The 20,180-nt window shown below is 47.0% G+C and overlaps 2 pseudogenes; both read right to left on the minus strand.

Moving 5' to 3' along the window:
* Positions 1–20,180, minus strand: part of LOC146754480 (olfactory receptor 14C36-like) — a 181,072-nt pseudogene that overhangs the window by 89,578 nt on the left and 71,314 nt on the right.
* LOC146754481 (uncharacterized) lies at positions 1,344–18,819 on the minus strand (annotated as a pseudogene).

Here is a 20,180-nt window from a genome sequence, read left to right on the forward strand (position 1 = left end):
AGGTCAGCAAATCCTCCCACTGGTAATCTGCACATTCCAGTAACGAACTGTAGAAGTCTCATTCTCTTCTTGTTATCTATTTCTTTCACAAACTGAAAGATAATAATTAACACTGATGTAAAGTTTAATATTTATGTGATCACTTCCCCATCACCCCTAGGACAGCTGGATTAGCAGTTATCATTTACATTTACATGCTACTTATCTGTTGAGTAATTCTGACTGTTGCTCACTAAGCTGTAGCTGTGTTCTTGTGAGGAAAAAAGAAGTCTACAAACCTGCCAGATCCACAGTATCTTTCTGCTGGTTCTGGTATCATGCTGGTAGATGGTATTGCCTCTGCCAGTCATTCAGATCAATTTCTTGCATTCCACATGGGAGCACCTTTAGGGAAGAAAAAGGATCATGAACATGGAAACTACAAGCTACTACTTTGCTTCTACAGCAAGACTATTGTACTTAAATACTACTGTACTTCAAAGACCCGCAATCACAGTACGCTTGGTTTTAATATTAAACTCTTAAACTTCCACAGCAAATAACATCCGTTCACAAAGAAAATGTAGAGTGGCAACAAAGGAGATACCCCAGTCGTGAAAATGAATGTATTTAGACATATAAACCTTACTTTCTCATTGCCTAACTGTACCATTCTGTGCTAGAAATACGATGTTCTGCTGCAGAATATAATTTGCAGAGACCAAAAGCAGCTAAAACCTGCTCCACTCTGTAATTTGACCATCTGCTGATATTTGGTTCTTATCTCCCTTGCTTTCCAATTGCTCACTCTTTAGACACACGCAAATCACATGGTCAAGGATTACAAAAACACTGTTAGCCAAAAAAAATTATGCTGGCAGAATCTTAACCTTAGAAACGTGTAATTTGGTTGCAAAGAAGAAAGTGAAGATGAACACAGTAACCAAATACTAACTGATACATAAGGCTTCTCTCACACATCCTGAAAACAGAACCACCAGCCTCAATGAACTCTGCTCTTCAGACACTGACTGAAATTCAAGTATTACATGTAGCCGCCTGAATCTGGCAATAGTCAAAGAATCCTCTACCTCCAGCTCCTTAGCATCAAAGGACCGCTGTGGCAGAATTTCACTGAAGCCTTCAAAAAAAGCTTGTGTCTGTTCCTCTACGCCTCAGGAAAGTCTCCATTCTGCTACCAGCCTGGAAAAGATACAGAAGGATCATTTAAAATGGGCTACGCTAACCCAAGTTCATCTTTGTTAGTTTGTTTTGAAACGAAGCGTAAGCTGTGTTAAGAAAAATGCTGGAAAGTTCTGGGGATAGAGCACTGTATAACTGTACTCTAATTTTATTTACAACCTTCAATCTGTGCAAACAATTTTAAGTTAAAACGCTATGTTTCCAACCACTCAACTATGGAAACCTTTCCAGATGACTCGTGACAAAAGCAACTGCTTCAGCGCACACTTACAGTAAGGCACACCTACCTTGTGCTGGCCACGCAGGAAGCACGTGACGCAGCTCCAGACTGCTTTCCTGAGGCCCAGCTTCATTTCACGGCCACTCACTCTCTGCTGCTGGACATTCTGCAACGGAAAAGCCACCAGATGCAAATCCCATCCCTCGCAGATTGCATCAGACCTCCGCTCTCATGGCAGTCGCACTCACGGCTCCGGGGGAGAAAGCAGACGTGTGCTTACCGAGCGAGAGCTGTTTGCTGCCAGCTGCTGGTAGGAACCCACGCCTAACCCTACAGTACCAACAGTAACCTATGCCTAACTCTACTATGGGAACAATCAACTACTCCTAACACTACAGCACGAACAGGAACCTACTCCTAACAGGAAAACACCAACAATACCTACTCCTAACACTAAAACATGAACAATAACCTACGCCTAACTCAAGAACATGAACAACTTACCTACACCTAACTCTAAAACTAAACTAAACACTAAAACCAACAAGAATAACTGGAACGGGGACAAAGAGAGTAAAGATGGGACTGGGTGCCCACAGAACGTGGCTGCAGAAGAGGCCCAAAGGAGGAGCAGATGTTACAAAAATGCCACCCAGCTAATGCCGGGGGCGGGGGCCGCACAGTGGGTAAGGAGCTCAGCGCCTGGACCAGCCACGGTGGAGCTGCAATGGTGCCAACGCAGGGCCTGGCACGGTGGTGTGGTGCCAGGCCAGCTATGCTGCGGGTGGATCCACCTCCATGGGCTCCTCTGCAGGTGGATCCACCTCCATTGGCTCATCCAGAGACGGATCCACCTCCATTGGCTCCACATGGGTGGTGGTCACCAGGCTGGTGCAGGCACGATGAAAAATGGCTCTCTTACCCCTCCTCTGCCTGATGGTCAAGGCGGGCCCCCTCCTTCTCTTCGGTTCTGGGGCCTCCAGCTCCATCCTCCCGCCTGAAACAGGGAAAACTTCCACCCTCGCCCTCTTCGCTGCTGACATGGCTGTTACATGTCACAGCTGTCAGATGTGAGTGCATTGCGCGCGGCAGCGGTGACCAAGGTGACGTGGAGAGGGTTCTAAAATGGCGGCTGAACTGCTGGCACTGGCGTTCCACATAGGATGAGGAGGGGGCTAGAGGGCAGGGCACGGCACGGGAGCTAAAAGGCGCTCCCTGTGCCCAGCAGGCAGCCCTTCTCTCCAGCCAGCAAAAGGGCACAGAAGAGCCAGCCCTGAGAAAAGGGCCGTCGGCTTCCTTCACCCTCCCCCTCCTTCCACAAGGGAATCCCCCCTTGGGGCTGGGGCACGCAGCACACAGGGATCTCCTGAAGTCAGTACCAACAACAGCAGGCTCCAAAGGGGACCTGACTACGCCTGCCTGCTGCTACACAGAATCCTGGCTTCCATTTCAGCACCCAGCGCCTCTTCCTGCAGGTCACCTCTGGGCATTCAAACATCACCTACAATAAATACGACCAACTGAGTTCTGAACAAAAGCTTCAGAGTCTCTGAGGGAAGACCTCATTCCCTATGAGCTTCCTCCACAAGGCTGCTTGTTACTTGCCTGGCTTAGAAAGCCCTTGCATTCAACAACCCCAAAATCACACCCCCACTGCTCGCCAGAGCATCTCAGGCAGCCTTGCTGGCAAAGACGGGCTAGGGAAGTATTGCAGGACTCAACTTCCATCTCCTCCTGCCACGAAGCAGGCAGCCGGCAGCCGGGAGCAGGGAGGCAGCATCTGGGACACAGAGCTATCAGCAGAACAGCTGTGGGAGGCTCACACCGAGCCCAGCAACACTTCAGCTGCACCGAGGAGACCGGCACGCACTGGTGCTGTGGCTCCGTGCCCAGGGGCGCAGCTGCCGCAGGGCCAGCCTACATCAGCCCCGGCAGCTTCTGCCAGCTCCCACACAGCTTCTCCCCTTTGCACTTTCTCGTGCCAGGGAAAACCAGGCCAACAGGCAGAGACCTGGTGCGGGACGCAGACTGCCCACCAAGGCCACCCAGTCCAACTGCTGGCCCCGCACAGGAACACCCAAATGCAAACCCCAGCTCCCAGAGCATTGTTCAAATTCTCCTGCAGCTCCGGCAGCTCGCTGCTGGCATCACCGCCCTGGGCAGTGCTTCCACTGCCCTTGCTCCTGCCACAAGACACCAACGTCTGCTTCTAATGCGGCTCCATGATGGGACCCTGTTTGCAATAGAAAAACACACGGAGGCTGCCAGCCACTGCAACACGCGCTGTGAAACCCCTGGCACTGCTGAGTCCGAAGAGCAGATGAGAGAAGCATCTGCCTGCGATGGACGGGCTGCGGAGGGATTGAATCCTGCCTTCGAATCGGGACACCGCAGAGCCTCCCTGGGGACCCAAAGACTTACGGCAGCGCCAACACAGCAGGCAGAAACGCGACATGCTCCTGACTGCCCGCACTGTTAAAAGCTCCCTCTCCCTCCCTCCGCCCTATGACGGCAGCCCTTCAAAGCAACCAACACAACCACGCCAAACCGCAGCCCGGACTCGTCCCGCTCACTGCAATCCAGACCCACTCCATCCGTACAAAACTTCATCCACGCCGTTTCTTAACCGGGCCTCGGCACCACCCGGATCTTACAGCCAGCGAGCGGCCGGCAAACAAACGGCCGTCTTCCTCTTCCTGCCGCACAGCCCAGCATGGTCGGAGCCGCACCACACGATCCGGGCTGGGGCCGGCTCAGGCTCTGCCTCCAGGCTTTTGGGGCCGGCCGGGTGACTCCGCAGCACAGCGAGACCGTGGAGCTGCCCGGGAGCTGCCTCTGGGTGCCGGCAGCGCTGCGAGCTCCTCCCCTGACAGCCCCTCCATGCCCGCCATGGCCCGGAAGTGCTCTCCGCCGCCTGCAGGAAGCACTTCCTGTCACATGGCTCAGACCGGGCTGGGGCCTGTTGGGGAGGGGCAGTGAGGGGCCCAAAACTGGACACAGCGCTCGAGGTGCTGCCTCACCAGAGCTGAGTACAGGGGGACAATCACCTCTCTGTTCCTCCTGGCAACACCTTTCGTGATGCAAGCCAGGATGCCGTTGGCCTTCTTGGCCACCTGGGCACACTGTCGGCTCGTGTTCAGCCGAGCATCAATCAGTACCCCCAGGTCCATTACCTCTACGCAGTCTTCCAGCCACTCCGCCCCAAGCCTATAGCACCACCTGGGGTTGTTGTGGCCAAAGTGTAGGACCCGGCATTTGGTCTTGTTGAACTGACTTGCGGAATCAAACTCTATAATCCAGAAATGGGTTATAAAGCAGGTATGTTTATTCCAGAGTTGCACAGCACTGGGTGCAAGGGGGATAGCTCCTCCAAACTTGCACACCGACTTGTAAAACCGTGATACAGATATAGGTACACCTCATGCATAGTCATTGATTTCCCGTAATTCTGATACATATTCTTTATCATGCAGACCCCCTCTTGTTATCGCCCATCTTGTCAGGGAGATGCAACTCCTCTTTTGATATTTACAACACCTAATCCCCTCCTTGCCAGGTGTCTCAGGGAGTTCTCACTCCTTATCTGCATCCTTCCTGCTCTCCCAGACCCATTGTCTCCATTCCTTGTTATTCTAACTAACTAAATCATTTTCTGTAAACTACCTTTAACTATCCCCCTTGTAGCCCCCCCTTTATTCTGAATTCCAGCAGAGCATCTGTTTTCTGCTTCACTGTTCATTCCCCCCTTTTCTTTAATCTAGCAGGATTTCTCTCCTGCTAGATCATTCTTTTTCTGGTGTGTGGCTAGCTGTTCTGCTATTCTCTTAATTGCACTTTTGTATATTTCATATGTAGTTAACCCAATCTACGTTCTTGTTGATTGTCACCCACCAAAACAGTGACTCAAATTTTGCAGGATTTTGATTTCTTGCCTTAAATTTATCAGGGACTCCTCTAGGTACCTTGATTGAATCTATATATATTGCATCATCAAATGATATCCCTAAACCCCTTTTGGTTCTTCCAGAATTTTTGGATATGCCTTTTTCAAATGCCAGGGTGAATGGTATAACTAATTGAACAAGTGCACAGGTGCCTCCCCAGTTAGATGGTAGGGTGGACCATAAAATCTTTCCCCCACAGTACCACCAGAGATCTTCCCTGGAGATTCCCAGTCTTGAATAATTTCCTACTGAATCCTCCATAACATTCAAGACCTCACTGCACAAGGAAAAGTTTCCCATAGGCCTGGTAGCCTTCACACCCTACCATGAGAGGCAAGCTGTATGGTTACCTACCGCTGTAGAGATTGCAGGAGGGATCTTGACATCTGTATCAGGCACTGGAGGAGACAAGAGGGAGAGAGATCTGCAGTCTCTATTTCCCCAGGCAGTTTTCTCTTGGTACAGGGCAATCATGCATCGTATTCCCTTTGGGTCCTTGGTGATCCCAGCAGAATGGGTACCACCTGAGCTATGGGCCATCCGGATGCACAAGCACAGCAATTGCTATGGTTGAGACTCTGGACAATATACTTAATCCATTCTACCCAGGCATTACTGTCCCCATATCCTGTTTTGATTTCAAATGTTTATCTAAGATCTTTTATCTCCTCAGCTGTCACAATTGCAGGGTTTTCAAGATGATTTTCTAACCCCTTTTTAAGCTCTTCCCTATCCTGGACATTCTGGGTATTTTCAAGGAGTGTACCTGTCCAGTCTCAATTGGCAGTTGTCCACCATACATCATTCCATCACTTGGTCCCTCCCCTGCATTATTGTCAAATTTCACCTTTTCTAGATAATCATCAGGATAACAAATGGGTACAGCAGTAAAAACTTTTTGTTACAACAAGGAAAACATTTGTGAGCATTAGTTCTATATAGGTTATAATACTCTCCTACTTAAATACTTAAATACACAATTTATTTACCTATTCGAGGAAAAGTTAAAGGTTATTTAAAATAATAATAATAAAAATATGCATATAAAAGCTTTTCATTATTTCCTTCTAATTCTTATCTTTTAAAGGTTTTTCTGTCTCAACAGTTTCCACACCTCAGGGCTAGTGGATGCCTTTACCAGTGTGTCATAAGTCCATCCTTTCTCGGCTGTCCTCACAGCTGTTTCAGTTGTTAGGAGTACTTGGAATGGTCCTTCCCAGTCAGGTTGCAGCTTTGTCTCCTTCCCAGTCTGTATCAGGATCCAGTCCCTGGCTTGAAATGGGTGAACTGGAAGTTTCAAAGATGATGTTTGTGTTCTGCATCTTCTAAGGGTTTGTCCTTCAGGTCTGACTGACATGTCCCCCTTGTGCCTCCAATACAGTAAACACAGTATGAGATATTAAAACTGGTATCCTTTGGCCCAGTGTAGATTTACAGGCTTCTTGAATATTGAGCACTAGTGCAGTCACCACCCTCAGGCACCCTGGCCATCCCTTACTCTCCTCCTTGGCAATTTGCGGCTCATGGGTTTGGCAGATGGCTTCCCCCCTGGCAGTCCTTAAGGTTCACTTGCTGTTGAGTTATATGTGCTTTCTGTAAACCAAGAAATTCAGCAAACTCACAGACCATTGCACAGTTCTCTTTTGTCGCTGTGGCACTGACGTGCTGCAGTAAAGTTCCACCTTGGGATGGAGGATCCCAGGTCTCAGGCTCAGAGCTGACCAGTTCTCAAAAATCATTAATCTGTTCTCAGAACCCCGGGTAACGCTGTCCTGGTTAACTGAGTGTCTCTTCTCCCCATATTGGCCAAAGCAGGCAGAAGAAACATCCTTCAAATCCAGAAGGTAAACTACTCCACCTATTCATTCCTTAATTGGGTTAATAAAGTGCATGGATTTGCCACCACTGAGTGTATGCATTCAACAATTCTATTACTTGCCTTCAAGCGTTGTACCAAACTACAGCACTTGCTATCAAAATTTTTGCAAAATTGGAGTCCAAACTCCAGAAAGTCTTCTATCCTTCTACAGTTACATATCCTTATAGGGTACCACTTTATCCTGACTGGGCAATCTCTTGCTTTAACTTCTATTCAGGGCTTCACGTGTGGCCCTGATGCCCACACCCCTAAGTGCATCATGTTTGATATTGCTGTGACTCCTGGGGTACGACATTGTTTTTCCTTGTTTGTGTTAAAGTCAGACTTACAGTTTTTAATCAGTCAATATTGTTGGACCCTTAGCTCCAGTTTTACTAAATTTATTGCCAGAGTAACCTGGCAGGTACAAGAATTTCTGCATTCCTACTTAGCTTATATTTAATTAATCCAAAAAACGTAAACCTTTTCTTGTTGGGCAGTAGCTTCTATTACTGTTACAAAACCATGTATGAGTAGTAAGAAGCACCCATATCCACCAGAAAATAAACCTCTTTATCTTGCTTCCCTAGATGCAGTTTCCCATTGTAGTTTGCACACTGCTTTCCTTCCAGTGGGGCGAAGCCCTCCCTGAGTTATTCAAGCCCCCACTCCCCCCACCTCTTCCTGAGGGGATCTCTGGGTCCTACGGCCCTATTCTGGCACCACAACAGTAACAGTTGTTATTATCGCCAATTCCCTTACTATCTGTGTGTCAATTAGTTTTGTTTTGTTTTCATATCGTTCACCTCTTTTCAGTCCTGTGTCATGGTTTTGTAATTTTGTAATTTTGCTATCAGTATTCCACATCATAACATCATGTAAAGTATGGATACTTCTATTGAATGTGCAGTCCACAGAAGAAGACTACATATCCCAGAGAACAACAGGGTTAATGATAAGTCACGGGACCAGGACTCTATATAATCTCGTTCCCAGGCTGGAGTGCCCTCCTTCTTCTCTCGAACTTCTCGAAGAGTGGGAAGCGTTTCAGCCGTGTCGCCTAGAGTTCACAGTAGGCCTCTCGGTTTTCGGGGACTCTCTCTCTCTCTGTTTCGTTCGATTTGTTAGCCTCAATTATATTATATTGTGTATATATATCGGTATCATATTTAGTAAAATAAGTTTTTCCTCCTTAGATTGTTGCTGTTTTATCCCACTCCTTTTTTTCCCCTCCTTTCCGGGCCCCGGCGGGGGGGGGGCCCACGGGGTGGCTTCCCCTGTCACGGGCATAGGTAAATCTAAGTAACCCGTGACAGATTTTTTGGTGGAGAATGCGGGCATTGAGCTTTTTAGCTTTTAGAACGACTCTCTTTTAGCTCTCAAAGAGCTTCGTTAGCTTCGTTACGGGAGTGTTATCTTTTCGTAGCTGCTCACTGAGAACGTGACCTTGAAATACCAGACAAATTGTCAACATTAAGGGCTGCTGCACATTCTCAGCATTGCTATCTAACTTTTGTGTAGAAAACAAAGGGATTTCTTTCTCCCTTAGAGCAAAGCTAGCTAGCTCTGACTTTTACAGAGCCTGCCAGCTATGAATCCACTCTTCATCCCAGTTGCTCTGTTTAAGGGATTGAAAGCAATTATGATCTTCTTAAAGTATTGGTCAACTATTAACACCATAATTTGGTGTTGTGGAATTGTGCAGGTATATAGCCTAATAAGGTGGATACTGATGGAGACACCTGCCTGGTACTTTTACGAGATGTGGTATGGTCAGAATTTTGGCACCTACACCCCAGATGGAATTGTGAATCTTACAAACACTTGCATCCCAGATGGAATTGCGAATCTTACAAGTACTTGCATCCCAGATGGAACAGGCAATTTTACAAACAGCACCATGTTTAATTCATTGTACAGGCTAAAAAAACCCTTTTTATTTAGGTTGTACTCTCAGGTTTCCACACGCCTTTCAATAACTGAGATAGGGTTCATACTTGCATCCATGTTATCACTATTAATGAATGCATATATGTTCCTATGCATTCGTTCTATGCGGAAGTCTCCTCCAGAACCAGAGAATGATGACTGGCAGGGAATATGGAAAGGCTTAGGAAAAGTCTTAGAAGCATGGGGACCCGCAGTGTCATGGGATTTCACTCTTGAACACCTAAGGGACCCTAAGAAATTAAGTGAGTATTTGGGTCAGAGATCTAAGGAGGTAAACCTTATGTGGGGTTTGGCTTATGCATACCGTGCTTTGTATCATACTATTCTGGAGAGAGAGAGTTTCCGATCTGAGATTCAAGCCCAAGTTAATTCTGATCAGTCACAGGAGGCATCAGTAGCAATATCAATTGCCCCTGTGGAAGGCAAGAAATGGAAACGGGTGTCCATGCGTCTAGAACGAAAAGAAGGAGAAGCACAGGGGGGGGCTGCAGAAGACCCAGGTGCCGGGCATGGAGCAGTACCAAAAAAAGCAAAGGCAAAAACCAAGAGGCATGAAGAAGAGACTGATGATGAGGAGGAAATCACCTATTGTCGACCTCTGAAGCTGACTGAAATCCAAGGCTCAAGAAAGGAGTTCACACGGCGTCAAGATGAAGGTATCCTTGCTTGGTTGCTTCGCTGCTGGGACAACGGGGCCAACAGCTTGTCTCTAGATGGTAATGAAGCTCGCCAACTAGGAAGCATTGCCCAAGATGCAGGTATCGACAGAGGGATTAGCAGATGTTCGGATGGAGCTGCCACTCTCTGGTTGCGGCTGTTAGAAGCCGTGAGAGAAAGGTACCCCTATAAGGATGCTTTGAAGCCTAAATTTGATAGTTGGAATACCGTCCAAAAAGGTATTCAGCGCTTGAGGGAATTGGCCATGGCGAAAATGTTGTACAGCCCTGATCCAAGCGAACTTGACCCTGAGAGAGTGAGGGCCGATCCTGACATGTGGCAGAAAATCACAAGTACAGCACCAGAGAGAATTGCACAGTCATTGGTATCAGGATCTAAAGGATTCGTGGACAGATGGCCCCGAGTTGTTGAGCTGATTATAATGCTTCAAACCACCGATCAGCAGCTCCCCCAACTGCATGCCGCAGTTTCTGCCATCTCACGGCTAGAAAACCGAGTAGATGAAATGTGCAAGAAATTGTTTCCATCAACTAATTGTAATGATCCCGTAATAGTATCAGAAACAACTGATGAAGGTCAATCCTCGTACGGGCCACCAGGTCTAATGAAGGATCTGATCAAAGTATTCCAGTCGTACTCCTCACCTGCATCATCAAAAGTCTCAGCTGTTAAACGCACACGCTTCCCAGCTCGAGCAAAGAACAACAGTACGATTGCACCGCGTGTTTCCATGTGGCGCTACCTACGTGACCGTGGAGAAGACATGAGGAAGTGGCATGATCAGCCTACGTCTGCACTACGAGCACGGGTGAAAGAACTACTAGACATACCAACCACCAGTGGAGTTGCTCCAGTCATCACAGGTAACCAATAGAGGGGCCCTGCCCTCAGTCAGGGGAGGGAAAGGGATAATAGAGTTTATTGGACTGTGTGGATTCGATGGCCTGGCACATCAGAACCACAGAAATATAAGGCACTGGTGGATACCGGTGCACAGTGCACCCTAATGCCCTCCAGTCATGAAGGGACAGAATCAATCCATATTTCTGGAGTGACTGGGGGCTCTCAAGAATTGACTGTGCTGGAGGCTGAAATAAGCCTCACTGGCAAAGACTGGCAAAAACATCCTATTGTGACTGGCCCAGGGGCTCCATGTATACTGGGTATTGATTACCTCAGAAGGGGGCATTTCAAGGATCCTAAGGGGTATCGATGGGCCTTTGGGATAGCTGCTGTAGATATGGACAACATTAAGCAGCTGTCTGTTTTGCCTGGCCTGTCAGAGGACCCGTCTGTTGTGGGGCTGCTACGAGTAAAAGAGCAGCAGGTACCGATTGCTACAAAGACAGTGCACAGACGGCAGTATCGCACAAACAGGGATTCCTTGCTCCCCATTCATGATTTGATTCGCCAGTTGGAGAATCAGGGAGTGATCAGTAAAACTCACTCACCTTTTAACAGTCCCATATGGCCAGTGCGTAAAGCCAGTGGAGAATGGAGGCTGACAGTAGACTACCGTGGCCTGAATGAGGTCACACCCCCATTGAGCGCTGCTGTGCTGGACATGTTGGAACTCCAGTACGAGCTGGAGTCAAAAGCAGCCAAATGGTATGCCACCATTGACATTGCCAATGCCTTCTTCTCTATTCCTTTGGCTGCAGAATGTAAGCCACAGTTTGCCTTCACCTGGAGGGGCATTCAGTATACTTGGAACCGTTTGCCCCAGGGGTGGAAACACAGCCCAACCATTTGCCATGGGCTGGTCCAAACTGTACTGGAACAGGGTGGTGCTCCTGAACACCTGCAGTACATTGATGACATTGTTGTGTGGGGTGATACAGCAGAAGAGGTTTTCACAAAAGGAGAGCAGATCATCCAAATTCTTCTACAAGCTGGCTTTGCTATTAAGCAAAGCAAAGTAAAAGGACCTGCCCAGGAAATTCAGTTCTTAGGTATAAAGTGGCAGGATGGACGTCGTCACATCCCAACAGATGTGATCGACAAAATCACTGCCATGTCTCCACCAACTAGCAAGAAAGAGACACAATCTTTCCTGGGTGCAGTGGGCTTTTGGAGGATGCACATTCCAAACTACAGCCTCATTGTAAGCCCCCTTTATCAGGTGACGCGGAAGAAGAACGATTTTGCATGGGGCCCTGAGCAGCAGCAGGCTTTTGAACAGATTAAACAAGGGATAGCCCGAGCTGTAGCTCTGGGGCCAGTACGGACTGGACAGGATGTAAAGAACATCCTCTATACTGCTGCTGGAGAGAAAGGCCCCACTTGGAGTTTGTGGCAAAGAGCCTCAGGAGAGACCCGAGGCTGACCCCTGGGATTCTGGAGTCGATCATATAAGGGGTCTGAAGAGTGCTACACTCCAACTGAGAAGGAGATCTTAGCCGCGTATGAGGGGGTTCGGGCTGCTTCCGAAGTAGTTGGGACTGAAACACAGCTCCTTTTGGCACCTCGACTGCCAGTGCTGAACTGGATGTTCAAAGGACAGGTTCCCTCCACTCATCATGCTACCGATGTTACCTGGAGCAAGTGGATTGCGCTGATTACACAGCGAGCGCGAATGGGAAACCTCAATCGTCCAGGAATCCTAGAGGTAATCATGGACTGGCCTGAAGATAAAAGGTTTGGAACATCACCAGAAGAAGAGGTATCACGTGCTAAAGAGGCCCCACCATACAACGAATTACCAGAAAATGAAAAGAAATATGCCCTATTCACAGATGGATCATGTCGCATTGTAGGGAAGCATCGCAAATGGAAAGCTGCTGTGTGGAGCCCCACACGACAGGTTGCAGAGGCCACCGAAGGTAAGGGAGAATCAAGTCAGTTTGCAGAGGTAAAAGCTGTCCAGCTGGCCTTAGATGTTGCTGAACGGGAGAGGTGGCCAATGCTGTATCTTTATACTGACTCATGGATGGTGGCAAATGCCTTATGGGGGTGGTTACAGAGGTGGGAACAAAACAACTGGCAACGGAAGGGTAAATCTGTTTGGGCCGCTGAATTATGGAAGGACATTGCTGCCCGAACAAAGAATATGGTTGTAAAGGTGCGTCATGTGGATGCACATGTGCCCAAAAGTCGGGCTACTGAAGAACAACAAAACAACCATCAGGTAGATAAAGCTACCAAAATTGAGGTGGCTCAAATTGACTTGGACTGGCAGAATAAGGGTGAATTATTTCTAGCTCGATGGGCTCATGAGACCTCAGGTCATCAAGGAAGAGACGCGACATATAAGTGGGCCAGAGACCGAGGGGTGGACTTAACCATGGACGCTATTGCGCAGATTATTCATGATTGTGAAACATGTGCCATAATTAAACAAGCCAAAAGGATGAAACCTCTCTGGGAGGAAGGGCGGTGGCAAAAGTATAAATATGGGGAGGCGTGGCAGGTTGATTATATCACCTTGCCACGATCTCGCAGTGGTAAGTGTTATGTACTCACCATGGTAGAGGCAACCACTGGGTGGCTTGAAACATACGCAGTACCCCATGCAACTGCTCGAAACACCATATTAGGTCTTGAGAAACAAGTCCTGTGGCGACATGGCACCCCAGAAAGAATTGAATCCGATAATGGGACACATTTTAAAAATTCCCTTATAAATACTTGGGCCAAAGATCATGGCATTGAGTGGATTTATCATATTCCCTACCATGCACCAGCTTCTGGTAAAATTGAACGATATAATGGGTTGTTGAAAACTATGTTGAAAGCAATGGGTGGTGGAACATTTAAGCACTGGGAGAAGAATCTGGCAGAAGCCACTTGGTTGGTCAATACTAGAGGATCTGTCAATCGTGATGGTCCTAGTCAATCTAGCCCCCTACACACTGTAGAAGGAGATAAGGTCCCTGTTATACATGTAAAGAACATGTTGGGAAAAGCTGTTTGGGTCCTTCCTGCTTCTGGAAAGGGCAAACCTATCCGTGGAACTGTCTTTGCCCAGGGACCTGGGTGCACTTGGTGGGTAATGCAGAGAGATGGGGATGTTCAATGTGTGCCACAAGGGAATTTAATGCTGGGGGAGTGCAGTCAATAATTTTATGTATTTATATATATATGTTTGCATGTGTAGTGTATTTTAGTTATTATAGTTGTACATTTAGTTATGTTACATGTAATTCTACTGTTTAGCTATCATAATTTTACATACGTGTATATATATGTATATATATATTTACCATGATGTAATAATGTAGAATAAGGGGTGGAATGTCATGGTTTTGTAATTTTGTAATTTTGCTATCAGTATTCCACATCATAACATCATGTAAAGTATGGATACTTCTATTGAATGTGCAGTCCACAGAAGAAGACTACATATCCCAGAGAACAACAGGGTTAATGATAAGTCACGGGACCAGGACTCTATATAATCTCGTTCCCAGGCTGTTGTGCCCTCCTTCTTCTCTCGAACTTCTCGGAGAGTGGGAAGCGTTTCAGCCGTGTCGCCTAGAGTTCACAGTAGGCCTCTCGGTTTTCGGGGACTCTCTCTCTCTGTTTCGTTCGATTTGTTAGCCTCAATTATATTATATTGTGTATATATATCGGTATCATATTTAGTAAAATAAGTTTTTCCTCCTTAGATTGTTGCTGTTTTATCCCACTCCTTTTTTTCCCCTCCTTTCCGGGCCCCGGGGGGGGGGGGGCCCACGGGGTGGCTTCCCCTGTCACGGGCATAGGTAAATCTAAGTAACCCGTGACATCCTGATATCCCTGTTACACCTTTGCCTTCTTCAGCCTGTGTCTGTTCCAAACTTTCTCACTTTCCAAACTCTCATCATTACATTAACTACTAACATCCTATTTCAGTTTCATCTCCTTCTCTCCAGAGGTGTCCAGTGCTAACACTGGAATTTCAGGTTTCCCAGACCTCTGCACATGAAGGCTATTCTCACTTCCAGTGCCCTGTCCTCTACACCTTCCCTTTCCACCTCCCCCTCTGTGGTTTACAGCAGCGGTCTCTGGCTGTCTCTTGTGGGGGGGGGGGGGAATAGTGCAGGGGGTTTGCTCTCATACCAGCGCAGAAACTCACTTTCTCTTTAACCCTTTTTCCTTTGTAAACTATTTGTACCCTCCATTACACTTCGACATACCCTCAATTATATCATTAACAATTACACTTTCTTATACCATCAAAGCAGCTTGTCCCATTCCCTTCAAGACCCACAGATCAAACAGTACAGTTCTTCAGTTTCCAAAAACACCCTTAGTACCATATAACTTTCCCTTAGTAATCCATAGCATTCAGTTCCTTGGGCTGTTCCACCCTTAATTTTATGACCTTATTTCACATTTTTCCTGATTCCCAATTTCATCTTTATCTCCTAGTTTTAATTCAGTATTCTCAAAAAGTGGTACTGTCATCCAGGTTCTTATTATCTTTAAGGCCTCATTTCTTATTTTGAGTCTTGACACCTTATGGGCCAGCAATGAATAAGCTTCCCCCATGTCAACTATACCACAACTTATTCCCCCTCAGGTCCCACTGTTATATTTACCAGGGACTCCTGGTGGGTCCAAAATTTTGAAAGCCACTCTTATTTAATTAATCCTCAATTAAAGAATTTATTCTTAAAATTTCTAATTTCTCCACTAGTGAGTGGGGAGTTTACATAGCGTATTTGTCCTTGTCCCAGTGGAGCCTCCCATAAAGGGTGCACTGAGGTGCCGGTACAACTGGTGTTTGGGAAAAGTTCTTTTGATATCCCTTTCACATTGTTTTAATTCTCTCCCGAGCCCAGCATGCCCCCCTTTTCTGTGAAATGTCCCTGTGTGCTTTACCATTTCCTCTTACTGGGGCAGTGCCTGTCTCCCTTTGTGCTACACTGGGGTTATATGGGGGGGGGGGGGAGATTCTCAGGAGGGTCCCATTGATTAGTTCCTTTTTCTAATTCCTCTCCTTCCTGGTCCGGGCCTTTTCTTTTTACTAATAACAGGCTGATTTCTTGTATCCAACAAGCAGCATATTCTGATTCCTCCTTTGAAAAGGGTTTTGTTCTTTACATATAAATTCGAGATCTGACAAACCCAACCTTCATCAGATCCATATTTTGGTCAAATATTGATTTTCCCTGTAGTGGCTCTCTAGGCCATATCTAACACAATATTTAAACATCTCTTCCCTATTCTTTTCCTGGTTTTGGGATCATTTTAACCCGTCCTCCAACTTATACACTAACCACCAATGATTACATTATTTGATGAGGGTGTTCTTGCTTAAGAGTCCCTCCCGGTTCCCCAGCAATATCCCTCCAATATGCCAATATACATCCTAAGAGATTTTCTTAGGTATCTCTTTCCCTTGTGTTCGTACACACACAAGGAGGGGGGGGGAACAATGGTTCAAAAACAAATTTCGTAAAGTTAACATGTTAAAGCAGAGGTAACACAACCCTATTGTTTCTCTAATCTGGATCATTGTCACATTTAAACCGCGGTATTTTCTACAACAAAAGCAACAGGGTCTCGATACTAATTGTGGTTTGCCTTCTGTGGGCTTTTTCCCCCACCCGACTCCATATGCACTTCACTATTATGTGAGTTACAATTGCCACAATACTAACAACAATTAATAAGACAAAAACATCGTAACAAATACAAAAATATCGCAACATATAGAACACAGAGGCCTTTCGCTTCGTCCGTCCCCGGCTGTTTCCCTCGCGGGAGGACGGAACCGCGGGTCGGGACTCCTCACTCGCCCCACAGCTGTGCTGCGTCTCACTCACAACCACACTCACACAAGACCGGTCTTTACACAGTTCAAGGTACAGCATTTCTCAAAAAATATCAAAGTTGTTGGTTCAACACTTACAGTAACAAGTGCTAATAAGAGATGTCAATAATGGCCAAATACAACAATTCCTGCTAATACAGCTAGGAAAACCCAGGTTACTTCGTCACCAACCAACCCCTTAAGGGGGAGCAAAAATAGCTCTCCTCGTTCACGCATGGTAATCCCGGTGGGACTCGAACCCACAGCTGAAACTGCCTTAGTGGGACCCAAACCCAGAATTAGAACAGCTCAGACCGCTTCAGTGGGACTTAAACCCACAATTGAAACGGCTCAGAGACCGCTTCAGTGGGACTCGAACCCACGATGTACACGGCCTCTGATCGTGATTACACAACCAACCACCTGGGCCCTTTACCAAAGGGGAGAGCTTGACAGCTCACACCTCCCGCGTAGGACGTCTCCTCACGACTTACGGATTCCCCTTTACCCATTAAACATACCTTATCCGCCAATAGAGGGTCCTTGTCTGATCCCGCAGTGATCGGATGAGGGAAGGGAGTCCTTCTGAGAAATCTCGGGGCGCGCCAAATGTGTCCCCCCTCTCAGCCGGTCCTGCAGCCAAACAGAGAGGGTCCCTTCGTGGTCGCCAAAATGACTTGCGGAATCAAACTCTATAATCCAGAGATGGGTTATAAAGCAGGTATGTTTATTCCAGCGTTGCACAGCGCTGGGTGCAAGGGGGATAGCTCCTCCAAACTTGCACACCGACTTGTAAAACCGTGATACAGATATAGGTACACCTCATGCATAGTCATTGATTTCCCGTAATTCTGATACATATTCTTTATCATGCAGACCCCCTCTTGTTATCGCCCATCTTGTCAGGGAGATGCAACTCCTCTTTTGATATTTACAACACCTAATCCCCTCCTTGCCAGGTGTCTCAGGGAGTTCTCACTCCTTATCTGCATCCTTCCTGCTCTCCCAGACCCATTGTCTCCATTCCTTGTTATTCTAACTAACTAAATCATTTTCTGTAAACTACCTTTAACTATCCCCCTTGTAGCCCCCCTTTATTCTGAATTCCAGCAGAGCATCTGTTTTCTGCTTCACTGTTCAGAACCTCATCCCATTGGCTTCAGCCCAGCTCTCCAGCCTGTCCAGATCCCATCTGCAGGGCCTCGCTACCCCCAGGCAGATCCACACTCCCAGCCAATTTGGTGTCATCCGCGAACTTACTGAGGGTGCATTCAATGCCCTCATCCAGGTCATCAGTAAAGATGTTGAAGAGGACAGGCCCCAGCATTGACCCCTGGGGAACACCACTCGTGACCAGTCGCCAGCTGAATTGAACTCCATTCACCACAACTTTCTGAGCCTGGCCCTCCAGCCAGCTCCTTACCCAGCCAAGAGTGTACCTATCCAAGCTATGAGCTGCCAGCTTCTGCAGGAGAATACTGTGGGAGACAGTGTCAAAGGCTTTGCTGAAGTTTAGGTAGACCACATCAACAGCCATTCCCTCATCCACCAGATGGGTCACTAGATCATAGAAGGAGATCAGATTGGTCAAACAGGACCTGCCCTTCACGAACCCATGCTGGCTAGGCCTGATACCCCAGCCATCCTGCACATGCCACATGATCTCCCTCAAGACAATCTGCTCCATAACCTTCCCTGGAACCGAGGACAGGCTAACAGGCCTGTAGTTCCCCAGATCCTCCTTACAACCTTCTTTGTAAATGGGAGTCACGTTGGTGAGCCTCCAGTCTTCTGGGAACTCACCAGTCAACAAAGAGCGCTGATAGATGATAGAAAGCAGCTCGGCTGTCACCTCCGCCAGTTCCCTCAGCATTCTCGGGTGGATCTCATCCAGCCTAATGGAATTGTGGCAGTCCAGTTGGAGCAGTAGGTCTCTGACTGTTTCTTCCAGAATCACAGGGAGGTTAGTTTGCTCCCCAGCCGAGGCTACCAGGTCAGAGAGAGGAGTACCCTGAGGATAACTGGTCTGACTTTTAAAGACAGACATAAAGAAGGCTTTCAGAACCTCCGCCTTTTCCTTATCCTCAGTGGTCACATTCCCAGCCTCATCCAGCAAAAAGTGGATATTCTCCTTTGTCCTCCTCTTACTGTTAATGTATTTATAAAATATTTGCTTATTCCTTTTCACCCCAGCGGCCAGGTTAAATTCTAGCAGGGCTTTTGCCTTTCTGATTTCAACTCTACACATCCTAACAACTTCCTTGTATTCATTCTCAGTTGCCCATCCCTCCTTCCACAGGCTGTAGATTCTCTTTTCCTCCTGGAGCCTCAAGAATAGCTCCCTGTTCATTCATGCCAGTCTTCTTCCCCGCCAACTCATTTTGCGGCTCAGGGGACAGCCTGCTCCTGTGCCCTCAAGACTTCATTCTTTTAGAGCAACCAGCTCTCTTCACAGAATCACAGAATTATCAAGGTTGGAAAAGACCTAGAAGATCATCTAGTCCAACCATTACCAATACTTCCCGGCTAAATCATATTCATCAACACAACATCCAGACGTTTCTTGAACACCCCCATGGTCGGTGACTCCACCACCTCCCTGGGCAGTGCATTCCAATGCCTGACTACCCTTTCCGAGAAGTAATACTTCCTAATGTTCATCCTGAATCCCCCCTGGAGCAGATTAAAACCATTCCCTCTAGTTCTATCACCAATTACACGAGAGAAGAGGCCAACCCCCAGCTCACTACAACCTCCCTTCAGGAAGTTATATAGAGCTAGAAGATCTCCCCAGAGCCTCCTCTTCTCCAGGCTGAACAATCCCAGCTCCCTCAGCCTCACCTCATAAGGCCTGTGTTCCAGACCCCTCACCAGCTTCGTAGCCTTCTTCTGAACACGTTCCAGAGCCTCAATGCCTTTCTTGCAGTGAGGGGTGAAGGCTTTACGATCGTTAATGACTTTACGATCTTGCCTCCCGAAGAAGCACGCAGCTATTGTAGAATCTAAGACTACACGTTCTTCATGCTCTGCTTTGCGTAAGTGACCAATTACCAGGTCAAGACTAATAAATACACACAGACACTAATTTCATGAACAGTGAAAAATGGCTTCTTTTATTGCTTTTGTGGTGTTTGTTTATATACAGGCTCTACTTCGTCTACACCCCCTTAAGCTATGCATAATAATAGCCCATCACAGAGCAGGGGAGGTCCTGTCATGTCACAGCCCGAGTGTTCATTCATGCCTACTACAACAAACTCAAATTCTAACCCTACTATCTTATATCAAAAGTGTTAGTCATCATTTGATTTAAGCTTTGCTGTAGACAGCCTAAGAAGCAAGGTGCACAGATTGAGAAGCATACAAAGACAAGCAGCTCAAGTGAAAATGCATGTGGAAACACTCCATAACTGGACTTCGTCATCACAGCCCTTTGTAAATCCTTTATACTCTATCCTTTATACGTCGTGTTCTATGAGCTACAGTACGGTTTTGTGTTAACTGCATCCAAGAGGTGTGATTTAAAGCAAGCACTGTTAATTTCCCTAAATAACAGGGTAAAAACGTATGACATTAATAGAGAACACACAGCAGGAACCAATGGCAGAA

This window comes from Coturnix japonica, chromosome W (genome assembly GCF_054131305.1).
Source record: "Coturnix japonica strain WE chromosome W, WE-NBRP24, whole genome shotgun sequence".
NCBI lineage: Eukaryota > Metazoa > Chordata > Aves > Galliformes > Phasianidae > Coturnix > Coturnix japonica.